We start from the raw sequence: 22,578 nt of genomic DNA, 5'->3' as shown, positions 1-22,578 counted from the left end.
GTGGGAAGGGGGCCCTCAACGATACTGGGCTCGTGCTCCAAGGCAGATGTTGTGGCCATGGCATCAATAGGTGGGGAAGCAGCAGTGGGGCCCCCACATGGGAAGGAGGTTGGCTGCCCCACATCAACGAGGGATGCCCCTGGTGACTCAGGTCCCGGCCACGTGGCACTGGCTCTTGCCTCAATAGGCTTGGCAGCCATTAGTGGGGGACCATCTGCGGCAGGGCTGGTGGAAGAGTCCAAGGGTTCCTCGGAGGCGGGAGCAGAAGCAGTGGTTAGGGGGATGAAGCATAGAGAGATGGGGGCCGGGGTGAGGTCACCCAGATCGAGGCCTGCTGGCAGAGGGTCATCCTCCCCCTGAGTGACTGGGGTCAGACCTAGGGCCAGACCTAGGGCCTCAAGCTCCTCAAAGATGGAGGGGAAAATCACCACCCCAGGGCCCTCCTCTCTGGTGCCCGAAGCGACACTTGCCTTGGAGCATGCAGGGAGTTCAGGTGGCAAGGGGGCAGGAGGGGTTCCATTGGGGGGCCCCCCAAGGAGGGACTCTGGAGGAGGGGCAGTGCTACCTGCCATTGCTGCCACATCATCCCCAGCTAGCTCTAACAGATGGGATGCACCCAGGGACAAGGCAGAAGGCTCGGTGTTGGTGGCCACCTTCCTGGTCTTTTGGGGGGCCTGTGCATCAGCTGGAAGGAGCAGACCTTAAGCCTTCTGCTTGCCCCGCTTCCCCTGTACTTGGACCCAGTCCTCCATGGCATCATCTGTAGGCTAGCCAGAAGGGGTCAGGTCAGGGGGCAAGGGCGATGGCATGGGAACACAGGGAGGTAGCAGTGGGCTGGCACGAGGGAGGGAAGATTCCCCCTGGGGCAGGCCCTTTCCCATCCCAGTGGTAATCCCACCACACCCTCCTCCATAGGCCCCGCCAGACTGCACACAGCAGGGGCGGGGCTCTCCTGCTCATCTGGCTGCGCTGGGGGAGGTACCTCTAGGGCCCAAGTGGGAGCCGTGGTGGGCTGGGAAGGAGAAGGGGCGGCTCTGGGCAGCCGGGGTGCCAGTAATGATGGGGCCGGCTCCCTGCCGGGGCTCAGGGGTCCCGGATGCTCCTCCATGCTGGGCCAAGGGGCAGTCCCTTCGGACGTGCCCCATCACCTGGCACAGGTAGCACCAGGCCTCCCCCTAAAGTAATGCACCTGGTAGCAGGCCCCCTGGTAGGGGACCAGAAAGGACCTCTCGCATGCCTCTCCATCACACACTGCCAGCAGCAGTTGAAGCTGCACCAGCCGGCGGAACGAGAGGACATGACGGAGGGCAGGTCTTTGCAGCCCAGGGAGAGAGGACTGACTATGGAGAGGGGTTGCCCCAGGGTAGAGAGGCAAGGTAACAGGGCAGCATTAGGAAGGAATGGAGGGACAGAGGTCAGGACCAACAGGCGGAGGTCAGGACCAACCGGACGCCCAGGTCCTCCAGTGGCTCCAGGGGGAGAACGCTGCCAGGCCCTACTCCACTGCCCCCTAGGCGGCGGCCTCCGAAGCCAGGAAGAAGACGACCTTCCCATACATTTTGGAGGCTGCTACAATGGCCATGGGCCCCACCACCCTCGCCAGTGCCCACACGTAGGTCTCCACGTGGGGTGAGGTGGGCACCTGGAGGTAATGGACGCTATGCTTCCTGGTCAAGGTGGGGAAGGGGCTCAGGCCGCCAGAGATGGTAGCAGAGGTGATGGCCGGGAGAGATAGTGTAGCGGCAGGCAAGGGAGTTGCTGCTACCTGGGCGTACGTCCTGGGGGCCGGGGGAGGGGCACCTGCAGAGCTGGTGGAGGGAGCAAGGGGGAAGGACACCGTGGCCGGTGGTGGAGCTGCGGCAGAGAGGGCAGTCCCTGCCATGGAGGGCCTAGCCTTTTTGGTGGAGCCCTTACCCTTCTTTTTTCCCTGGCCTTTCACACCGGCTGCAGGGGCTCCCCCAGAATCAGAGGTGGCAAGGGATGTTCACCCTGTTTTTGCTGCTGCTGGTGCCCCAGTGGGGGTGGTAGCGGGTGATTTGGCAGCAGTGGTTGAGGTGGGAGCCACAGTGGGATGACTGGGGGGCGGGTGGAGGAGGGGCAGGAGGGACTGCCCGGGGGGTCTCAGCCACCTTCTCCCCCACCATAATGAGCAGGGATGGAGGAGAAACACCGGAGGGGGAGTATGGAAAGGGGAAGCAGATCAACCACTCCTCCCTGCTAGGTTGCAGGCAGGGGAGGAGGGCACCAGAAGAGGGGGTTGGATGGGGGGGGCTATCAAGGACTTCTGGAGGGGTGGGGTTCAGTCACCAACACAGGGTGGGATTCCATCTCCTCTAGCTGCACTAGGGGAGGGGGGCTATAATAGCATCAGGGGAGTGCAGTGAGACAGGGGTTAAACTGAAACAGGGGAGGGGCACAAGTGCATAGGAGGGGGCACGGGCCCATGGAGCAAAAGGCCAGTCAGGGCAGAGGAACTGTGGTGGGGGGAAGGGGAGAGCCAGGCCTGAGGTAGGACAGGAAAACCAAGGGGCTAGCTTTAGAGGCTGGGGCAGGGCAAACAAACAAAAACAAATAAACAAATCTGCAGAAGGAAAGGGGGGTGGGGGTAGTCAAACAAACTAAAGCTGCTGAGGGGCTGGGGCAAAAAGGGGGGGTAAAGGACTGGAAGGGAAGAGTGGGAGACAACTGCAGGGAAGGGGGAGTGTCAGTCCAAGGCGGGGGGCACATGCACCCACATGCACTTGCAAAAAAAAAAAGTCAATGGTTGCTGGCTGCTGCTTCAGGCCCAAATGGTGGAAACAGCGTGTGGCAAGCCAGGTGAGCAGCTGAGTCTCAGAGGCAGGAGCTTGAGGTCAGATGGTCAGTGTCCACTAGGGGTGGTGGAGGGGGCAGCAATGGTGGTGGAGGGCCGGGGGGGAGGGACACAGATGGACCAGGGGGCAGGCTCCACGCCACACCCCTGTGTCCCCACAAACATAGTCAAGATCCCCACCATAAGAGCACAGTTTGAAAGTTACTCAGTACTTGAAGGCACCCTCCACTGTGGTCTGCAGAATCTCTTTGTGCTCCTCCAGCAGCGGATCATCCCTGTCTTCCTCCTTCTCAAGGCTCCAGGGGCTCCCAGGCAGCCACAGCAGCTCCAGCTCCTGATGGCCAGGCAGGAAGGACCCCTCTCAGGTGGTGGTGGTGGTGTCCACAGCAGCAGTAGCAATGGCTGGGGTCCCTTACTCCCCTCCTCAGGGGGGGGGGGAGGGGCTGCACCCAAGGAGTTGCAGCAGGAGCAGCAACAACCGGGGGTGGGGTGGAGAGGCTCCAGCAGCCAGGTAGCAGAGAATGGGGGGGGTGTCTGGCCCAGTCAGGGGAGTAGCTGGAGCAGGAGCAGCAAGAGCCAGGGCCCAGCACCAGCCCCAGCACTTATGGAAAACCCAGGAGGTGGGTGGGCTCAAGCTCCTCTTGCTTCTCCCGGTACGCTGCACAGAGGGGTGGATCCTCGGGGCCAGAGACCTCTCTAGCTCTAAGACCTCCTGCTCCAACTGCCCTATCACCGCATCCCTCCGCCGGCGGGTGTAGTCTCAGCAGAAGAGCCGCTTGCGTACCTTCCCCACATCCCACCACCGCTGTGACGAGGGAAAGGTGTGTCGCTGCCTCCGCCAGGCCAGCCAGAGCTCCTGGAAGGATGCCACGAAGTCCACATCCTCCAGCACGCTGTTATTAAAATGCCAAAAGGTCAGCCCTGGCCTCTCTGAACTGAGAGAGGCCATCACGGTCACAAAGTGGTGATCTGTGAACGGGGCTGGCCAGATGCTGGAGGCATGGGCCTGTGCCAGATGGAAACGTGAGAGATACATTTGGTCCAACCGGGAGTGGCACGACTGATCGTCCTCCATATGGACATAGGTGAAGGTGGTATCATCGTCCGGGTGGTGGTCATGCCAGACGTCCACCAGTGAGTGATGGTCCATGATCTCCCTGAGGATGCTCACGGCAGCCGGGGAATTCTCAAGTCCTGACCTATCCCGGTCCTCCAGGGTGGTGTTGAAGTCCCTGCCCAGGACCAGGCACTCATGAGGATCCAGAGTGCCAAGGAAGGCCAACACCTGCCGGTAAAAGTGCACCTGGTCCGGGCCTGTGTTTGGGGTGTAAATGTTGGCTAAGTTTAAGATCAGCCCCTCCACACAGGCCTGGACATGCAGCAGGCGCTCTGGCAAGACCTCAGCGACCCCCAGCACCTCGGGCTGTAGCTCGGGGGAGAACAGGGTGGCTACCCCAGCCAAGTGGGTGCTGAAGTGACTAAAATAAACCCTGTCCCCTGACTCCAGCTGCCAGGTAGCCTTGACGGCTGGAACCTTGTGGGTCTCCAGCAGGAAGATCACAGAGTACCCCCCCTCCCAAAAGAAGAAGAGCACCTGGCTCCTGCAGAGACCCACCCTACAGCCCCATGTGTTTAATATAGTGAGGGGAGGAATCAAGCACGTGATCTGCGGGTGCCGTGCTTCCCCTGGATGAGCACCCAGACCTCCAAGGTGGAGGGCCAGTCAGCAGGGTAGGGCCAGGGGGCAAGGGCAATGGTTCCAGGGCTCGGGGGGGCAAGGGTGGGACAGTAGGGGGAAGGGAAACCTCCCCCTGGGGCAGGCCCTCTCCCTTGGCGGGCAAGGGTCTCGCCGCCCTCTCCTCCATGGGCCCTGCTGAACTGCAGCTGATGGAGGTTGTTAGGGGGCTTATTCCTTCACACACTTACTTCCCTGGTCCTTCTCACATGAACAGAGAGGAACAATACCCGAAGTCCAAAGGTGCAAACAATTCGATGTTTATTGGGGTGAACTTCCAGCAAGCATGATTCCAGTTTCATAGAATATCAGGGTTGGAAGGGACCTCAGGAGGTCATCTAGTCCAACCCCCTGCTCAAAGCAGGACCAATCCCCAACTAAATCATCCCAGCCAGAGCTCTGTCAAGCCTGACCTTAAAAACCTCTAAGGAAGGAGATCCCACCACCTCCCTAGGTAACACATTCCAGTGTTTCACCACCCTCCTAGTGAAAAAGTTTTTCCTAATATCCAACCTAAACCTCCCCCACTGCAACTTGAGACCATTACTCCTTGTCCTGTCCTCTTCTACCTCTGAGAACAGTCCTCTCTCCAATTTATCCACATCCTTCTTGTAGTGCGGGGCCCAAAACTGGACACAGTACTCCAGATGAGGCCTCACCAGTGTTGAATAGAGGGGGATGATCACGTCCCTCGATCTGCTGGCAATGCCCCTACTTATGCAACCCAAAATGCCATTGGCCTTCTTGTCAACAAGGGCACACTATTGACTCATCCAGCTTCTCTTCCACTGTAACCCCTAGGTCCTTTTCTGCAGAACTGCTGCCTAGCCATTCGGTCCCTAGTCTGTAGCGGTGCATTGGATTCTTCCGTCCTAAGTGCAGGACTCTGCACTTGTCCTTGTTGAACCTCATCAGATTTCTTTTGGCCCAATCCTCTAATTTGTCTAGGTCCCTCTGTATCCTATCCCTACCCTCCAGCGTATCTACCTCTCCTCCCGGTTTAGTGTCATCTTCAAATTTGCTGAGGGTGCAATCCACACCATCCTCCAGATCATTTATGAAGATACTGAAAAAACCTGGCCCCAGGACTGACCTTTGGGGCACTCCACTTGATACCGGCAGCCAACTAGACATGGAGCCATTGATCACTACACACTGAGCCCAACAATCTAGCCAGCTTTCTATCCACCTGATAGTCCATTCATCCAGCCCATACTTCTTTAACTTGCTGGCAAGAATAGTGTGGGAGACCGTGTCAAAAGCTTTGCTAAAGTCCAGGAACAACAGGTCCACTGCTTTCCCTTCATCCACAGAGCCAGTTATCTCATCTCTTCATAGAAGGCAATTAGATTAGTCAGGCATGACTTGCCCTTGGTGAATCCATGCTGACAGTTCCTGATCACTTTTCTCTCCTCCAGGTGCTTCAGAATTGATTCCTTGAGGAGCTGCTCCATGATTTTTCCAGGGACTGAGGTGAGGCTGACTGGCCTGTAGTTCCCAGGATCCTCCTTCTTCCCTTTTTTAAAGATGGGGACTCCATTAGCCTTTTTCCAGTCTTCCGGTACTTCCCCTGATCGCCCTGAGTTTTCAAAGATAATGACCAATGGCTATGCAATCACATCCGCCAACTCCTTTAGCACTCTCGGATGCAACACATCCGGCCCCATGGACTTGTGCATGTCCAGCTTTTCTAAATAGTCCCGAACCACTTCTTTCTCCACAGAGGGCTGGTCACTTCCTTCCCATGCTGTGCTGCCCAGTGCAGTAGTCTGGGAGCTGACCTTGTTCGTGAAGACAGAGGCAAAAAAAGCATTGAGTACATTAGCTTTTTCCACATCCTCTGTCACTAGGTTGCCTCCCTCATTCATTAAGGGGCCCACACTTTCCTTGACTTTCTTCTTGTTGCTAACATACCTGAAGAAACCCTTCTTGTTACTCTTGACATGTCTTGCTAGCTGCAACTCCAGGTGTGATTTGGCCTTCCTGATTTCACTCCTGCATGCCGAAGCAATATTTTTATACTCATCCCTGGTCTTTTGTCCAAACTTCCACTTCTTGTAAGCTTCTTTTTTTATTTAAGATCAGCAAGGATTTCACTGGTAAGCCAAGCTAGTTGCCTGCCATATTTACTATTCTTTGTACACATCGGGATGGTTTGTCCCTGTAACCTCAATAAGAATTCTTTAAAATACAGCCCGCTCTCCTGGACTCCTTTCCCCCTCATGCTATTCTCCCAGGGGATCTTGCCCATCAGTTCCCTGAGGGAGTCAGTCTGCTTTTCTGAAGTCCAGGGTCCGTATTCTGCTGCTTTCCTTTCTTCCTTGTGTCAGGATCCTGAACTCGACCATTTCATGGTCACTGCCTCCCAGGTTCCCATCCACTTTAGCTTTCCCTACTAATTCTTCCTGGTTTGTGAGCAGCAGGTCAAGAAGAGCTCTGCCCCTAGTTGGTTCCTCCAGCACTTGCACCAGGAAATTTGCCCCCTACAGTTTCCAAAAACTTCCTGGATTGGATTGTCTGTGCACCGCTGTATTGCTCTCCCAGCAGATATCAGGGTGATTGAAGTCTCCCATGAGAACCAGGCGTGCGATCTAGTAACTTCTGCAAGTTGACAGAAGAAAGCCTCATCCCCTGTTCCGGTGGTCTATAGCAGACTCCCACCACGACATCACCCTTGTTGCTCACACTTCTAAACTGAATCCAGAGACTCTCTCAGGTTTTTCTGCAGTTTCATACTTGAGCTCTGAGCAGTCATACTGATCTCTTACATACAGTGCAACTCCCCCACCTTTTCTGCCCTGCCTGTCCTTCCTGAACAACTTATATCCATCCATGATATTACTCCCGCCATGTGAGTTATCCTACCAAGTCTCTGTTATTCCAATCACATCAAAATTCCTTGACTGTGCCAGAACTTCCAGTTCTCCTTGCTTGTTTCCCAGGCTTCATGCATTTGTGTATAGGCATTTGAGATAACCTGCTGATCACCCCAATGGTCCAGGGACATCTACATCGAACACATCACTGGCCACCGACAGTAGCAGGAGGTGTGAGCCGGTACGACATCGTGAATCAACTATGGGAAAGGGACTGAGAGACTTTTTCTATTGGACCATATGAACTGGAACCATAAACTCATTGACCATTAAATCCCACCAAATGAGGGTAGATCTATCCCCATCATCGTACCCGCTCATTATACTCCACACCTGAACATAGCCATTATATGGGCAACATACCCCCATAGCTCAATGTCTGTGCTTTGACCCATTAAACTTACCCCCAGTGGGGAGATTGCAGATTATGAATTCCTTACGCCACCTGCTCCTAAACCGAATTTTGCACCCCTTGATAATCTGTACCTTATTCCCTGATAACCAGAAACTTCTAGGCCTAAACTCTGTATCGTTTTCTTTTTACTTCAACATTATCTTAATAAAATTATTAATTCTGAATAGATGTAAAGTGGAATGGGCCAGAGAGGGGATGTTTACAGTAGTTAAAGCAGTTGTCTGTGTGATCTTCTATGATTGATTCTTTGTGTCTATTAATCAGTAACACTGTAGTCTACATATTTTCTACTATGTTTAGCATTTAGCTTCCAGTAGTTTAACAAAAGATGGGTAATTAAATACCAATGTAATCAATAAACATATAAGTAACATATTAAACCAAACTGAATAGTTTTAAAAGATCTTACCATAATACAAGTTTTTGCCACTGTTATGGTCCAAATTAGCCATTCCTAATCTAACACAACAGAAAATCATTGACAAAATGCAAAAATATAATCAAAATGTGGGGGACAGACCTGGACTCAATAAACAAGTACAAAAGTGCATTTTGAAATGTGGTATGTGTGCTGGCTGAACCCAGCCACTGGACCAGACAGACCATAGCAAAAAGTTGATACAGTTCTTTAGCAGCTAGATGAGCTACCTATCATTTACGGCTCAACTACTTCTCAACATTCATTGGAATAGGTTATGAATGACCATGTCTAGTGCAATAATGATATTTGATTACTATGTGGTTCCTGTGCAAATTATTTCCGATAATAGTCCTGTTTTTAGGACAGACTTATTGAAGTTTGTAGACACGTACTGATTTCCCACCCCACATCCACCCATGTTTTTCCCAAAGTAATGTCAAAGTAAAATCTGCCATTAAAATGTTGAAACACTTCTTTGTGAAATCTTCAGCTCCTTAACTGTCATCCTAGCTGTGATGTCCTATCCCTTTAAATGGCGAGGCATTCTGTGCTGAGTCAGGAACAGTCTCACTTGGATTTCAGTTTCATTTTTGCTGCCAGAACAATAATGTCTCCACTGGCTCACAGCAGACAGCTGTATTTCTATCCACTCCCTCTGTATCTGTCTCCTTTCTCTGCTGGGTCCAAATATATGCCACATGAGCCAACTTGAAGAGGAAACATACATTACCCTACAAATGTTAAGGAGTATCATAGAATCATAGAATATCAGGGTTTGAAGAGACCTCAGGAGGTCATCTAGTCCAACCCCCTGCTCAAAGCAGGGCCAATCCCCAATTTTTGCCCCAGATCCCTAAATGGCCCCCTCAAGGATTGAACTCACAACCCTGGGTTTAGCAGGCCAATGCTCAAACCACTGAGCTATCCCTCCCCCCACCTTAGACTAACCAATTTATTTGAGCATAAGCTTTAGTGAGCTACAGCTCACTTCATCAGATGCATAAATGTTGTGACTCCAGCAGTGAAAAAAGTTAATTGGGTAAACTCCAAGAGTACCTGGGTTTACATCAAATTGCATATATACTTGAAAATAAAGTTTACTGCAGCAAATCAGGAATCTTAATATGGGGAACCAGAGCCTATTAAAATGTTTGCTTCAGTTCTACTGATAGTTAAATCACATTTGGAGTCTTGCTCAGTTCTGTGGTCACAGATAATTTGGGAGCCACATCACTTTGCAATTTAGAGTTACTCTGGTTTATGCTTATTCAAATATATGCAAGCTCTGCATACTTTAGCAAAATGTGTTTTTATGACATCTGCAATTTGCATTTTTGCCTAGTATTTTGGAAAGTCAACCATACGAATGCCCTCACGACATCTAAAATGAGATTTATTATTTATAAAGTGACTTGTTTGCCCGTTACAAATATGAAGTTTTCCCCTTAACATCATATCTACTTACCACACTGATGTCAATGATCTATGAAGCATCACCGGACTATATAAGACAACAATTTTCCTCTTTAATGGTGCTTCAATTCTTTTAACTAACATTTTATCCTTATAAAAAGTTAAATCTTTCTGTTAACAGGCATGCTCTGATTTTTGGAATTATTTGTCTTTTCAAATATTTGATCATGAATCATTTTACTATCTAGACTTCCAAAATTTTTGAAAACCCTTTCTATTTATTGTAAACTAAACTGGCAAGTTTTTAAGGGCAACCATTGTACTTCAACTTTAGTGGAGTGAGTCCATAAGATGCAGCTAGAACAGTGGTCCCCAAACTGTGGGGCATATGCCCCTAGAGAGGCACAGAGGAACATTTGTCGGGGGGGGGGGCATGGCGGGGTGCAGCCTTGGCCCTGACTGCGGCCCCCAGCCCTGCTCCCAGCCGCAGCCTCGATCGTGGCCCCTGCTCCCGGACTCAGCTCCCAACCGCAGCAGAGGAGGGGTGTGGACAGGGATAAATGGGTATGCAAGGTAAAAAGTTTGGGGACCACTGAGCTAGAAGAAAGACATCTCCCTACAAAAAAGTAGATGACTCATATAAAATTTGAGGGAGGGGATATTCTGAATGCACCTGGGAGTGAGGTCTAATGTCAATACTATCAACACTGATACTGTCCATTTTGAATAGGAGGCGCAGCAGGTCTCATAGAGCAGGCGATGTGTTGTAGCAGGTGTGAACACTGGACTAGGAGAGATGAGTTCCAATCACACCTTTGTTTCCAATCTAGAGTTGCAATCTTCTGAAGGTCACTTCTCCCTTTTGTTTTTCCTTCAGCCTTTTGGAGATCAGACTAGATGATCATAGTGGTCCCTTCTGGCTTTATAATCTGAAAATTAAATTTGTTCTCATTTATACCGGAGCTGAGGTGGGGGAGAGCGAGCAACGGAGGGAGGGGGTATAGAGTGAGCGGGGGCAAGGACTTGGAGAATGGGGCATGGCCCCAGGGCAGGGGGTGGGGCAATGGTGTTTGGTTTTCTGCAAATAGACAGTTGGCAACCCTACCACCGATGTCCAGACTACTGCTTCCATAGTTTGGAGCAGTCAAATGTACATTGCTTACAGCATTTTGGGTTTTAGTATGCATACAATTTTCAGTGCTCTACTGTGTGTGTATATAAAGAGGGAACTCTCAGCAACTTCTCATGTTTTAACATTTGTTTTCATCCCCAATCAGGCAAAAACAAATAAATACCAAAAAACTTTATGAAAAATTCTGAAGAATTTCAATTTGGAAATGTCTACATGAAAATTTTCAACATTTTGGGTTGAAACAAAACATTTCAGCATTTTGAAACAAAAATTTCCATCTTGATTTTCCCTATGGAAAACTGAAAAATTTTGTTGAGTGGGTAGCCCTCCATCCACCTGGTTACCTCTTTTAACACCAATCACTTTACAGGTGTTGACGGACAAGCCTGGGTTCATCTGGATACTACCTCCAGCTCAGCAAGATATTTATTTTCTTCCTATATGAATTTATTAGGGAGTGCCTCCACCCCTTTTGGTCCTTCCTAGCAGGGTCACTAGGGTAGCTCAGAAGGAAAATTATAACTACAAGGTAATCCCCACTTACTTGCCAGATAGTTGGAAACTCCCAAGAAATAACACAAACAATATATTCGACAGAGTAATTATATTAAACAGGAAGTAAATATAACATAACAGGGTAAAACGTTACTCTCAGGATCACCAGTGCCCATGCTGATAATACCCATGAAACTCCCCAGTCACATAACCTGATATAGTAAGAGCAAAATTTAGTGTCCCACTGGGTTGTGTACTTTGTAGGGCCATTTGGTGACTGCACGGTATCTTCTATGTAGCAATAAGTAACTTTTGTGTAACTTGGTTCAGTACAGCCCAAAAGAATCATAGGGTTGGAACAGGCCTCAGGAGGTCATCTCGTCCAATACTCTGCTCAAAGCAGGACCAACACCAACCAAATCATCCCAGCCAAGGCTTTGACAAGCCAGGCCTTAAAAAGCTTTAAGGATGGAGATTCCACCACCTCCCTAGGTAACCCATTCCAGTGCTTCACTGCTCTCCTAGTGAAATAGTGTTTCCTAATATCCAACCTAGACCTCCCCCACTGCAACTTGAGACCTTTGCTCCTTGTTCTGTCATCTGCCACCACTAAGGATAGCTAAGCTCCATCCTCTTTGGAACACCACTTCAGGTAGCTGAAGACTGCTATCAAATCCCCCCTCATTCTTCTCTTCTGCAGACTAAATAACCCCAGGTCCCTCAGCCTCTCCTTGTAAGTCATGTGCCCCAGACCCAAAATCACTTTTTTTGCCCTCCACTGGACTCTTCCCAATTTTTCCACATCCTTCTGGTACTGTGGGGCCCAAAACTGGACATAGTACTCCAGATGAGGCCTCACCCCCGCGATGTCAAATAGAGGGGAACGATCACGTCCCTCAATCTGCTGGCAATGCCCCTACTTATACAGACCAATATGACGTTGGCTTTCTTGGCAACAAGGGCACACTGCTGACTCATATCCAGCTTCTTGTTCACTGTAATCCCCAGGTCCTTTTCTGCAGAACTTCTTAGCCATTTGGTCCCCAGCCTGTAGCGGTGCATGGAATTCTTCCGTCCTAAGTGCAAGACTCTGCACTTGTTCTTGTTGAACCTCATCAGATTTCTTTTGGCCCAATCCTCTAATTTGTCTAGGTCACTCTGAACCCTATCCCTGCCATCCACCATATCTACCTCTCTCCCCAGTTTAGGGTCATTTGTGAACTTGCCGAGGGTGCAATTAATCCCATCCTCCAGATCATTGATAAAGATGTTGAACAAAACTAGCCCCAGGACCCTCCCCTGGGGCACTCTTCTTGACACCGGCAGCCAGCTAGACATCGAGCCATTGAGCCTGACAATCTAGCCAGCTTTCTTACAGTCCATTCATCCAATCCATACTTTTTAAACTTGCTGGCAAAAATACTGTGGGAGACCATATCAAAAGCTTTGCTAAAGTCAAGATATATCACATCCACCGCTTTCCCCGTATCCATAGAGCCAGTTATCTCATCGTAGAAGGCAATCAGGTTGTTCAGGCATGACTTGCCCTTGCTGAATCCATGCTGAATTTTCCTGATCACCTTCCTCTCCTCCAAGTGCTTCTAAATGGATTCCTTGAGGACCTGCTCCATGATTTTACTGGGGACTGAAGTGAGGCTGAGTGGTCTGTAGTTCCCCGGGTTCTCTTTCTTCCCTTTTTAAAATACAGGTGTTATATTTGCCTTTTTCCAATCGTCCAGGACCTTCCCTAATCACCAAGAATTTTCAGAGATAATGGCCAATGGCTCTGCAATCACATCAGCCAACTCCCTCAGCACCTTTGGATGCATTAAATCTGGACCCATGGACTTGTGCACGTCCAGCTTTTCTAAATAGTCCTTAACCTGTTCTTTTACCACTGAGGGCTGCTCACTTCCTTCCCATACTGTGTTGCCCAGTGCAACAGTCTGGAAGCTGACCTTGTCTGTGAAGACTGAGACAAAAAAAGCATTGAGTACTTCAGCTTTTTGCACATCATCTGTCACTATGTTGCCTCCCCCATTCAGTAAGGGTCCCACGCTTTCCCTGACCACCTTCTTGTTGCTAACATATCTGTAGAAACCCTTCTTGTTACCCTTCACAGCCCTTGCTAGCTGCAACTCCAATTGTGTCTTGGCATTCCTGATTACATCCTTGCATGCTCTAGCAATATTTTTATACTCCTCCCTCGTCATCTGTCCAAATTTCCACTTCTGGTAAGCTTCCTTTTTGAGTTTTATCTCACCGAAGATTTCACTGTTAAGCCAAGCTGGTCATCTGCCATATTTGCTATTCTTTGTACACTTTGGGATGGTTTGTTTCTGCGCCCCGAATAAGGCTTCTTTAAAATACAGCCAGCTCTCCCAGACTCCTTGTCCTCTCATATTAGCTTCCCAGGGGATCCTGCCCATAGCTTCTCTAAGGGAGTCTAAGTCTGCTTTTCTGAAGTCCAGGGTCTGCATTTTGCTACTCTCCTTTCTTCCTTTTGTGAGGATCCTGAACTCAACCATCTCATGGTCACTGCTGCCTCGGTTGCCACCCACTTCTACTTCCCCTACCAATTCTTCCCTGTTTGTAAGCAGCAGGTCAAGAGGAGCACGGCCCCTAGTTGGTTGCTCCAGCACTTATACCAGGAAGTTGTCCCCAGCACTCTCCAAAAAATTCCTGGATTATCTGTGCAATGCTCTAGTGCTCTCCCAGCAGATGTCAGGGAGATTGAAGTCCCCCATTAGTACCAGGGCCTGTGATCTGGAAACTTCAGTTAGTTGTCCAAAGTAAGCCTGTCTACCTCATCCTCCTGGTCCAGTGGTCTATAGCACACACCCACCATGACATCACCCTTGTTGCTCTCGCCTCTAAACTCAACCCAAAGACTTTCAACAGGTTTTTCTCCTTTTTGATTCCAATCACATCATAGTTCCTTGATTGTCCCAGGACTTCCAATTCTTCCTGCTTGTTTCACAGGCTTCTTGCATTCATGTACATGCACCTAAGATAACTAGCTGATTGCCCTACTTTCTCAGTATGAATCAGGAGGCTTCCCGTCTTGTACCCTCCTCCTTGTGTTTCCTCCCTGTATCCTACTCCCACACTTACCTCTGGGTTTAGGTCACCATCCCCAGTGAACCTAGTTTAAAGCCCTCCTATGTTAGCAAGCCTGCCTATGAAGATGCTCTTCCCTCTCTTCATTAGGTGGATCCCATCTCTTCCCCGATGGGAACAACATCCCATGGTTGAAGAATCCAAAGCCTCCTCTCTGACGCCACCTGTGTAACCATGCATTCACCTCCACAATTCGACAGTCCCTACCTGAGCCTTTTCCTTCAACAGGGAGGATGGACAAGAACATGACCCATGCCTCAAACTCCTTCATCCTTCTTCCCAAAGCCAAGTAGTCTGTAGTGATCTGCTTAAGATCATTCTTGGCAGTATCATTGATTCCCACATGGAGAAGTAGGAAAGAGTAGCAGTCTGAGGTCTTGATCAGTCTCAGCAAACACTCCATCACATCCTGGATTCTAGCTCCAGGCACGGAGCACACTTCTCGAGTCTCCTAGTCTGCTCAGCAGCTGGATGACTCTTTCCCCCTTAGGAGGGAGTCTCTGGCCACCACCACCCATCTCCTCCTCTTGGGAGTCGAATTCATGAAACCCCCATCCCTAGGACAATGCATGGTGGTGCACTCACAAATCTGTGAATGGTCCTCAGGTTCAGAGATGAATCTGGACTCCTCAGTAACAGCAGAAGGTCTGACACTTCTTCATGCAGGAGTCAGGCTGCTTCTGTTCCCAGGATTTCCCCTCACCACAAAGGGCTCAAGTTACAAATTATAATATCTCTATTAAAAACCTAATCTCTGAATTTAATCTCCTGACCTAGTGTTCAAACACACTCAAAGTAGGCAACCCTGAACTAGCAGCCAAAAAGCACTTGCCACATGGTAACTGATTTTATCTAGGGAGCTGGGGGGGGGGGCGGGGGGGGCTAACTCAGCCTGATGCCAGGCATGGGTGGGGGGTGATGTTCCAAGAAAACTCTAGACATAGGGAGTCATCTTGAACAGGGAAAGGACAAGCTGAGGGATCCTGCTTCCAGGTCCCCAGAGACCAGTGTTCAGGGAGACCCTGCATGCAGTCCTGGGAGTCACAAGGTCACCCACAGCAAGCTCTGCCCTTACAGGGGCCGGCTCCAGAACCTCAAAAAATTGCTTCTTCTCTTTCACAGTGCTCCCATGGGCAGGCATCTCACTGAGGACCTTCCTATTGGGAAGGCTAGCTTTTCTTTCCAGTCTTTTACTTATCAATTATTTGACTCCGCTCCTGTTTTTCACAGACACAGCTCCTCCTCTGAGCTCATGAGCTGGTAGTCATCCAGGTACCCTGCTATTCTCCCCCGAGCCAAGGGGGCTCCTATTGCTCAAAATAGTGTGTGTGTGTCTCTGTCTCTGTCTCTGAGTCTGCCCAGGCCCCTCTTCTTCCCAGGGACTGTGCTTCTCCCTGTGTTACAAGCACATAGAGACCCAGGAACCAAGGTAAACTCCTTGGGGGTTACATAGGAAAATGTCAGTACTCAAAAATGTTGATTTCCACAAAACCATTATTTACCAGCAGAAAAGATTTTTGTGCAAAAACTTTTGACCATGTCATAAATATAAAGGGAAGGGTAAACCCCTTTGAAATCCCTCCTGGCCAGGGGAAAGCTCCTCTCACCTGTAAAGGGTTAAGAAGCTAAAGGTAACCTCGCTGGCACCTGATCAAAATGACCAATGAGGAGACAAGATACTTTCAAAAGCTGGGAGGAGGGAGAGAAACAAAGGGTCTGTGTCTGTCTGTATGCTGCTTCTTGCCAGGGACAGAACAGGAATGGAGTCTTAGAACTTTTAGTAAGTAATCTAGCTAGGTATGTGTTAGATTATGATTTCTTTAAATGGCTGAGAAAAGCATTGTGCTGAATAGAATAACTATTTCTGTCTGTGTATCTTTTTTGTAACTTAAGGTTTTGCCTAGAGGGGTTCTCTATGTTTTGGAATCTAATTACCCTGTAAGATATCTACCATCCTGATTTTACAGGGGGGATTTCTTTATTTCTATTTACTTCTATTTTTTATTAAAAGTCTTGTAAAAAACTGAATGCTTTTTCATTGTTCTCAGATCCAAGGGTTTGGGTCTGTGGTCACCTATGCAAATTGGTGAGGCTTTTTATCCAACATTTCCCAGGAGAGGGGGGGTGCAAGTGTTGGGAGGATTGTTCATTGTTCTTAAGATCCAAGGGTCTGGGTCTGTAGTCACCTAGACAAATTGGTGAGGCTTTTTACCAAACCTTGTCCAGGAAGTGGGGTGCAAGGTTTTGGGAAGTATTTTGGGGGGAAAGACGCGTCCAAACAGCTCTTCCCCAGTAACCAGTATTAGTTTGGTGGTGGTAGCGGCCATTCCAAGGATAACGGGTGTAATATTTTGTACCTTGGGGAAGTTTTGACCTAAGCTGGTAAAGATAAGCTTAGGAGGTTTTTCATGCAGGTCCCCACATCTGTACCCTAGAGTTCAGAGTGGGGGAGGAACCTTGACAGACCAACTGTAGCTCTGGGTAAATGTTAGGATATAGATATTCAGGCCTGTCTGTAAAGGCCTATACTCTAAGAATTTAGGTGTATTCTTATCACTTGGCTAGTGATAGAGGTATAAAAGAAAGAATCAAAACCACTGTCTGCCAGTGTAAGGGCCTTCTCTTACTGTGACAGTTTGTGGCCCTGTGCTTAGGCTCAGGCCTTTGGCTAAGCAGCAGAGGCAGCCATAAGCTGGGAAGCGAACGGTCACATCCTCACATTCCAAACTAGTCACATTGAAATAAGGTGCTATTGGGCTGTTAGGCACTATCAGGACAGGATTGTATTCCTATCAACTCCAGAGAAAGGGAAGTGCCTAGAAAATGTAAAAGGAAACTTAGTTTGATAGCATCCTGTCTGGCAAGAACTCACTTATCAATAGCTGGGATGTGAAATCCTCACTTCTGTATTGTTTTGTCATTATAGTTCCCACTTTGCTGTTGTTTGTCTGTATAATCTCTGTCTGGTTCTGTGATTGTTCCTGTCTGCTGTATAATTAATTTTGCTGGGTGTAAACTAATTGAGGTGGTGGGATATAATTGGTTACATAATCATGTTACAATATGTTAGGATTGGTTAGTTAAATTTCAGGAAAATGATTGGTTAAGGTATAGCTAAGCAGAACTCAAGTTTTACTATATAATCTGTAGTCAATGAGGAAGTGACTGGGTGTGGGTGGGGGTGGGCATGTGGGTGTGTGAGATGGGAACAGGGAATGGGGGTAAGAAAATTGGAATCATGTTTTGCTAAAGGGGGAGATGGGAATGGGGGTAAGGAAGTTGGAATCATGTTTGGCTAAGGGTAGGAATGGGAACAGGGACACAGGTGTAAGGCTCTGTGGTGTCAGAGCTGGGAAGGAGGATACTAAGGAAGGAAACTGGAATCATGCTTGCTGGAAGTTCACCCCAATAAACATCGAATTGTTTGCACCTTTGGACTTCGGGTATTGTTGCTCTCTGTTCATGCAAGAAGGACCAGGGAAGTAAGTGGGTGAAGGAATAAGCCCCCTAACAGTAAAGATCTGGCTTATTATTTCCACATAGATCCTTTTCTCCCTCTCAGCTCTGGAGCCCTATCAAACCCTCCCACCAACCCCCTATCTCCTCTCTCTCTCTCTCACACACATACTTTTTCTCTTTAAAATAAAAATATTCTGTTTATCAATGTTGCAGCAATCTGTTTGCCTCTATACTCTAATAATAACTTCTGGTCCTGAATGTTAAATGCACTGCACAAATTGTTTTCTTTGTGACAGCTTTCAAAATGAGGTTAAGACAAAATGTATGCTCAAAAATGTATCAGATTATTTTAATTATGAACTGTGCCCTGTCACAAATGGCTGGAAATTGATTTCTAGGAGCACAACTTGTTTATTTAAACATTCATTGGCCTCAAGGGCATAGTTAGGCTAAATTATTCAGAGGTACAGACCTGAAGCTTTTTTTAATTAAAATTCCTGGATTCATCAACTGGCTAGAAATAATTATGAAAATATTCAGAAAACCTTACACTAACAAGAGGATGAGATTGCTATTGGAATTGGAACACGATTTTTTATCTAAAATTGCTTCAGTCTTGCTTTGTATTTCCAGTGCCAATTTCTTTTTGGATTGTCAGCCCCATCAATGTTATTGGGGGGGGGGGGGGGGGGAAGAGGAATGTGCATGTGTCTCCTTAATATCTGAAGCAAGTAGATAACATGTGGGAAGCCATCTGAGTCTTACATACCCTAGGTAAAACGTATATTTACATGTAACTTTAGTGCCCTCATGGCCAAAATAGAGTCTGCTCTGCAGGCAGCTCTGGTCACAAAAAGGAGCCTGCGGGAACGCAACAGGGAAAGTCCCTTCCACCCCAGGGGCACCTATTTCAAACACTCCCCCGCTCCCCCTCCCAGCATGAACACACACACACCCTGGAAGAGTACAGTGAATATAGGAAAGGGAAATATTTATTTACAGAGAAATGAAAGGAGAAAAACAACAGGGGGAAAGCTGTGGGGAGCGGTAAAACAGGGTCACATTCAACACAAGGCCCCACAGGCCCAGTGGTACCACAGTCTGAAAGGGCAGATATCAAGCAATGTGACTGCACAGAGAGTTCAGGAGTCCTGGGCAAAATTCTGCTCCGGTGGTGAGTCTTGGGTGCTCCTGGTCGTCTTTGGCTCCAGTAAACTTTCCCCAACAAAAAGTTTCCCTCTTCTGCTGCTCTCTTCAAACCCACATAGTGACAACCTCTCCATTTAGCTAGCTACAGCCTCCCTCGTTATTCCCTGTGCAAGGTCACAAGCCCTGGTACTGGCTCCATTTCTGGTTTGTCCTTCTCCCTGGCACAGTGCTCCTTCTGGCTCCTGTCCTGAGGTGTCTCCGATTCACCGCTCTGTCCCTCCCAGGCTTCAGGCAGGTTCTCGGCTGCTTCACTCTGTGAGGGCATGCTTGCTGCAGCCCTTCTGTCTGGAGTTCCAGGCACATACAACCTGTTCTCTCCCTTTCTCCACACTCTCCTCCCCCTTTCCCACCCTCCAAACAGCATTTCCTCACCCTCAGGACAAAGGGGACATGCTCTCTAAACCCCAAAGGGGTTACATATAAACAACTGGGCAACAGTATCAGACAAATATTAAAATTTCTCTCTGTTTGGACTAAGGCAGAGAACAAGAACTGGATTTTCTCCTACCCCTCTGAAGGACTTGGGCTCTACTCTTGAATAACCTTCACAATCAGTCATTGATCTTTCACATTCCAGGACCTTCAAAACTGAGTAAATTATTTTACAGAGCAAATACTTTTGCCATATTGAAATTTGGGGGAAATCATGCCTTTGTTGTGCTCAAAATGTTTCAATCAATGTCACTATAGTAAAGATAATAGAGCAGCCATAAATCTGGTCTTTATATTTCAGTTAATTTGCCCTTTCATTGATCCTTGTATTTAAGCAATCTACGGTCATGTAGCGAAAAAGAAATTCTGTACATGTGGAAAAACATGGCTCTACATGCAAAAAACATTTTTGCTCATCTGCCACAGTTATGCACTTCCCATCCACCCTGCAAACTTTGCATCTCCTTGTTCACCACCACCACTATGATAAATAGCTGAACTGCCCAGCTGTTTGATAAGCTTGAAGGAAACATTGCTGAAACTGTACAATCTTCATAAAGCAGCTGACCAGGAAAGGGTATGACTCGCATATTTTTAAAAGTATCAAGACGGTGAGAAAAAGCTAATTAGCTAAGGGCTAATTATACCATCCAGATGAGGACAGTTGAGAAACAAACCATCACAGCTCCTATGGGTTGGCTGTAGATGCTCCACATCTCTAAACATTTTGACGTCATGGGCCAGATTTTGCCCTTCATTTCCACATGCAGAACAGAATCTATGCCCATGGATCTCACTGCTACCTGTTCTAACTGTTCAAATAGTTTGTTTTCTACATGGCATGTCAGATAAGTAGGGTACTGATGATGATTTTTGCTGGGATAGGGAACAAAAATAATTTTCCTCTCCTTTCTTATCTCTTTTCCTCCAGATCTTTCTCCATCTTTTCAATCAGTTTCAGACTTCTAATCAGTTTTTCTTTCTCTTTTAAACTGTATTTTAAAAAATATTTTAACCCCCTTTCATTGCTGGTACAGCCACAAAGCTCCCTCTGCTAGCCTTCCCATTGCATTGTATGCACTTTTTAGGGCTCCTCCCATTAATTTACTGTCTCTGTGCTATTTCAGTACAGTGAGATAGCAAGACAAAGTGGTTTTTAGGGAAAAACAAACCCACAGTGGGAATGAAATTAGTTTGTAAAAGGACAGAGTGACCTCTATTTCAGACACGGATTGGGCTGGTGAAATGCGGATGTCACATTCCATGTACGTCAGCATCCTAGCCTCTCAAATATTAACTATTCTAAATTTATCCATGTTCCTAGTTGAAAATTCTTTTCCCAGAGTGCCTGGACAGGTAGCATCTCAATCTGCAGCTTTCTGTGCAAATTTTGAAACTGCCTGAGTGCTGTAAAGTCAAAAGTTCTCAAAAGATACATCAAATGAGAACACAAACATTTGTATTTTGATTGTGAGAACAGTATTCATTTTAATTCTTTGAAGACGGTGATGATCCACAGGAATCACAAACCCATTGCCAGAGCTTGAATGGTTGCTTTATCTATGAGATGATGTTTTTGACTGGTTTGCCATGCTGAGAAGGTGTTACAACAACTATTTGTGTCAGGTTACTTAGGGTAATTATGCCATGGACACAAATCACCTTTCTAAATTATGCAGCAGATACAGTTTGTTCTGCTTTTGAAATATCTCCTCTGAGAATCATTAAAAATTTCTTCTTGTGAGTAATTCCATTCACTAATCACTCTTGAATGACTGTGTGGGCAACATGCATAAAGCAACATTTTCTAAATTGGCAGGATGTTGTATTTCTATTTAAAATGTCAGCTGTTCTAGCTATATATTAACTATACTTTACTTTTTAATGTCAATTGATGTTTAAGCCATCACATAAAAAAAATGCTGCCCTGTAGCCCTAAATTTCAAGGAGCCAGGTTCTTTCTCAGGTTGGCATCACTGTGTTGTGCAAGTACTACAGTTCTTTAAAGTTGCCCGCTATAGCTTTCGCCATTTGAAATTATCAGGCAGCATGTGGTTCACCTTAAGTTCTTCTATTTAACCACTGGTAATAACTCATTTCAGTAACTGTTTTCAGTTCATTTGGCCATCATAATTATATGTTAGAAGTCCAGGGCATGGTCTATGGTGGCTTAGGAATACATGAGAATTAGCCTTTAAAAGTATTAAGATCAGCTATACCCCCTCATGTTGACTGCAAAGACAGAAGAGTAATTTATGTTATCTGACTTATTATAAAAGTGATACTGAGGGTTTTAGGAAACATCAAAAATCCCAACTTTAAGATGCTTGAAGAAATACTCCTTTTTATTGCAACCAGCTGGGCTCTCAAAAGTCAGGAAGGCAAAAAGGGAACCAAAGTAGGTAAACAAAAGGCATTTTACTGTTATATTGCTTGGCCTGTGTGTTAACTATTATGTGAAATTAAGATCCTCCATTCTACTGTGCTATTAGCTCTTTCCAGTGATTATGCAGTAGTAAGATGTACAATATACTTCTTGTGCAGTTGCCAGAAAATTCAGTAACTGTGCAGGACACTAAAAATGGTTGGTTGTGCTGTTCCCATCTGCCTCAATATATCTGTTTGTATTCCCAGTGGATGTATGATCTTTATTTTATGTACCAATGAGCTTTTGAAGTGACTTGCTTGGAGCCTTTCTGTTCCTTCCCCAAGAATTCATTTCTGAACTGGATGTCATACATAAGTGCTTACTGATTTTTTTTCAAGCAGTATTATGATAACTCCAGTTTCTCTGGCTGGTACATGGACCACTTCAAAGCAGGAAGAGAATGAGAAGGAAAAAAGAGTGAGAAGAAATAAACAGAAAATGAGTAGGAAATGAAAGAGGTGGTCCCAAAATAAAAGGAACAAGAGAATGTAATGATGCACTAAAAGGACAGAGCAGGAATAAGGGGAAATGGAAACACAGAAATGAGACAGGAGGAATATTGAAAAATAAGGTATAAATGTTTGATCAACATTCAAAAATTAGATCATCAAAAGTCAGTTTTAATCTAATC

This window comes from Caretta caretta, chromosome 2 (assembly GCF_965140235.1).
Source record: "Caretta caretta isolate rCarCar2 chromosome 2, rCarCar1.hap1, whole genome shotgun sequence".
NCBI classification, from domain to species: Eukaryota; Metazoa; Chordata; order Testudines; family Cheloniidae; genus Caretta; species Caretta caretta.
The sequence above is the reverse complement of the archived record's forward strand: the minus strand, read 5'-3'. Positions refer to the sequence as shown.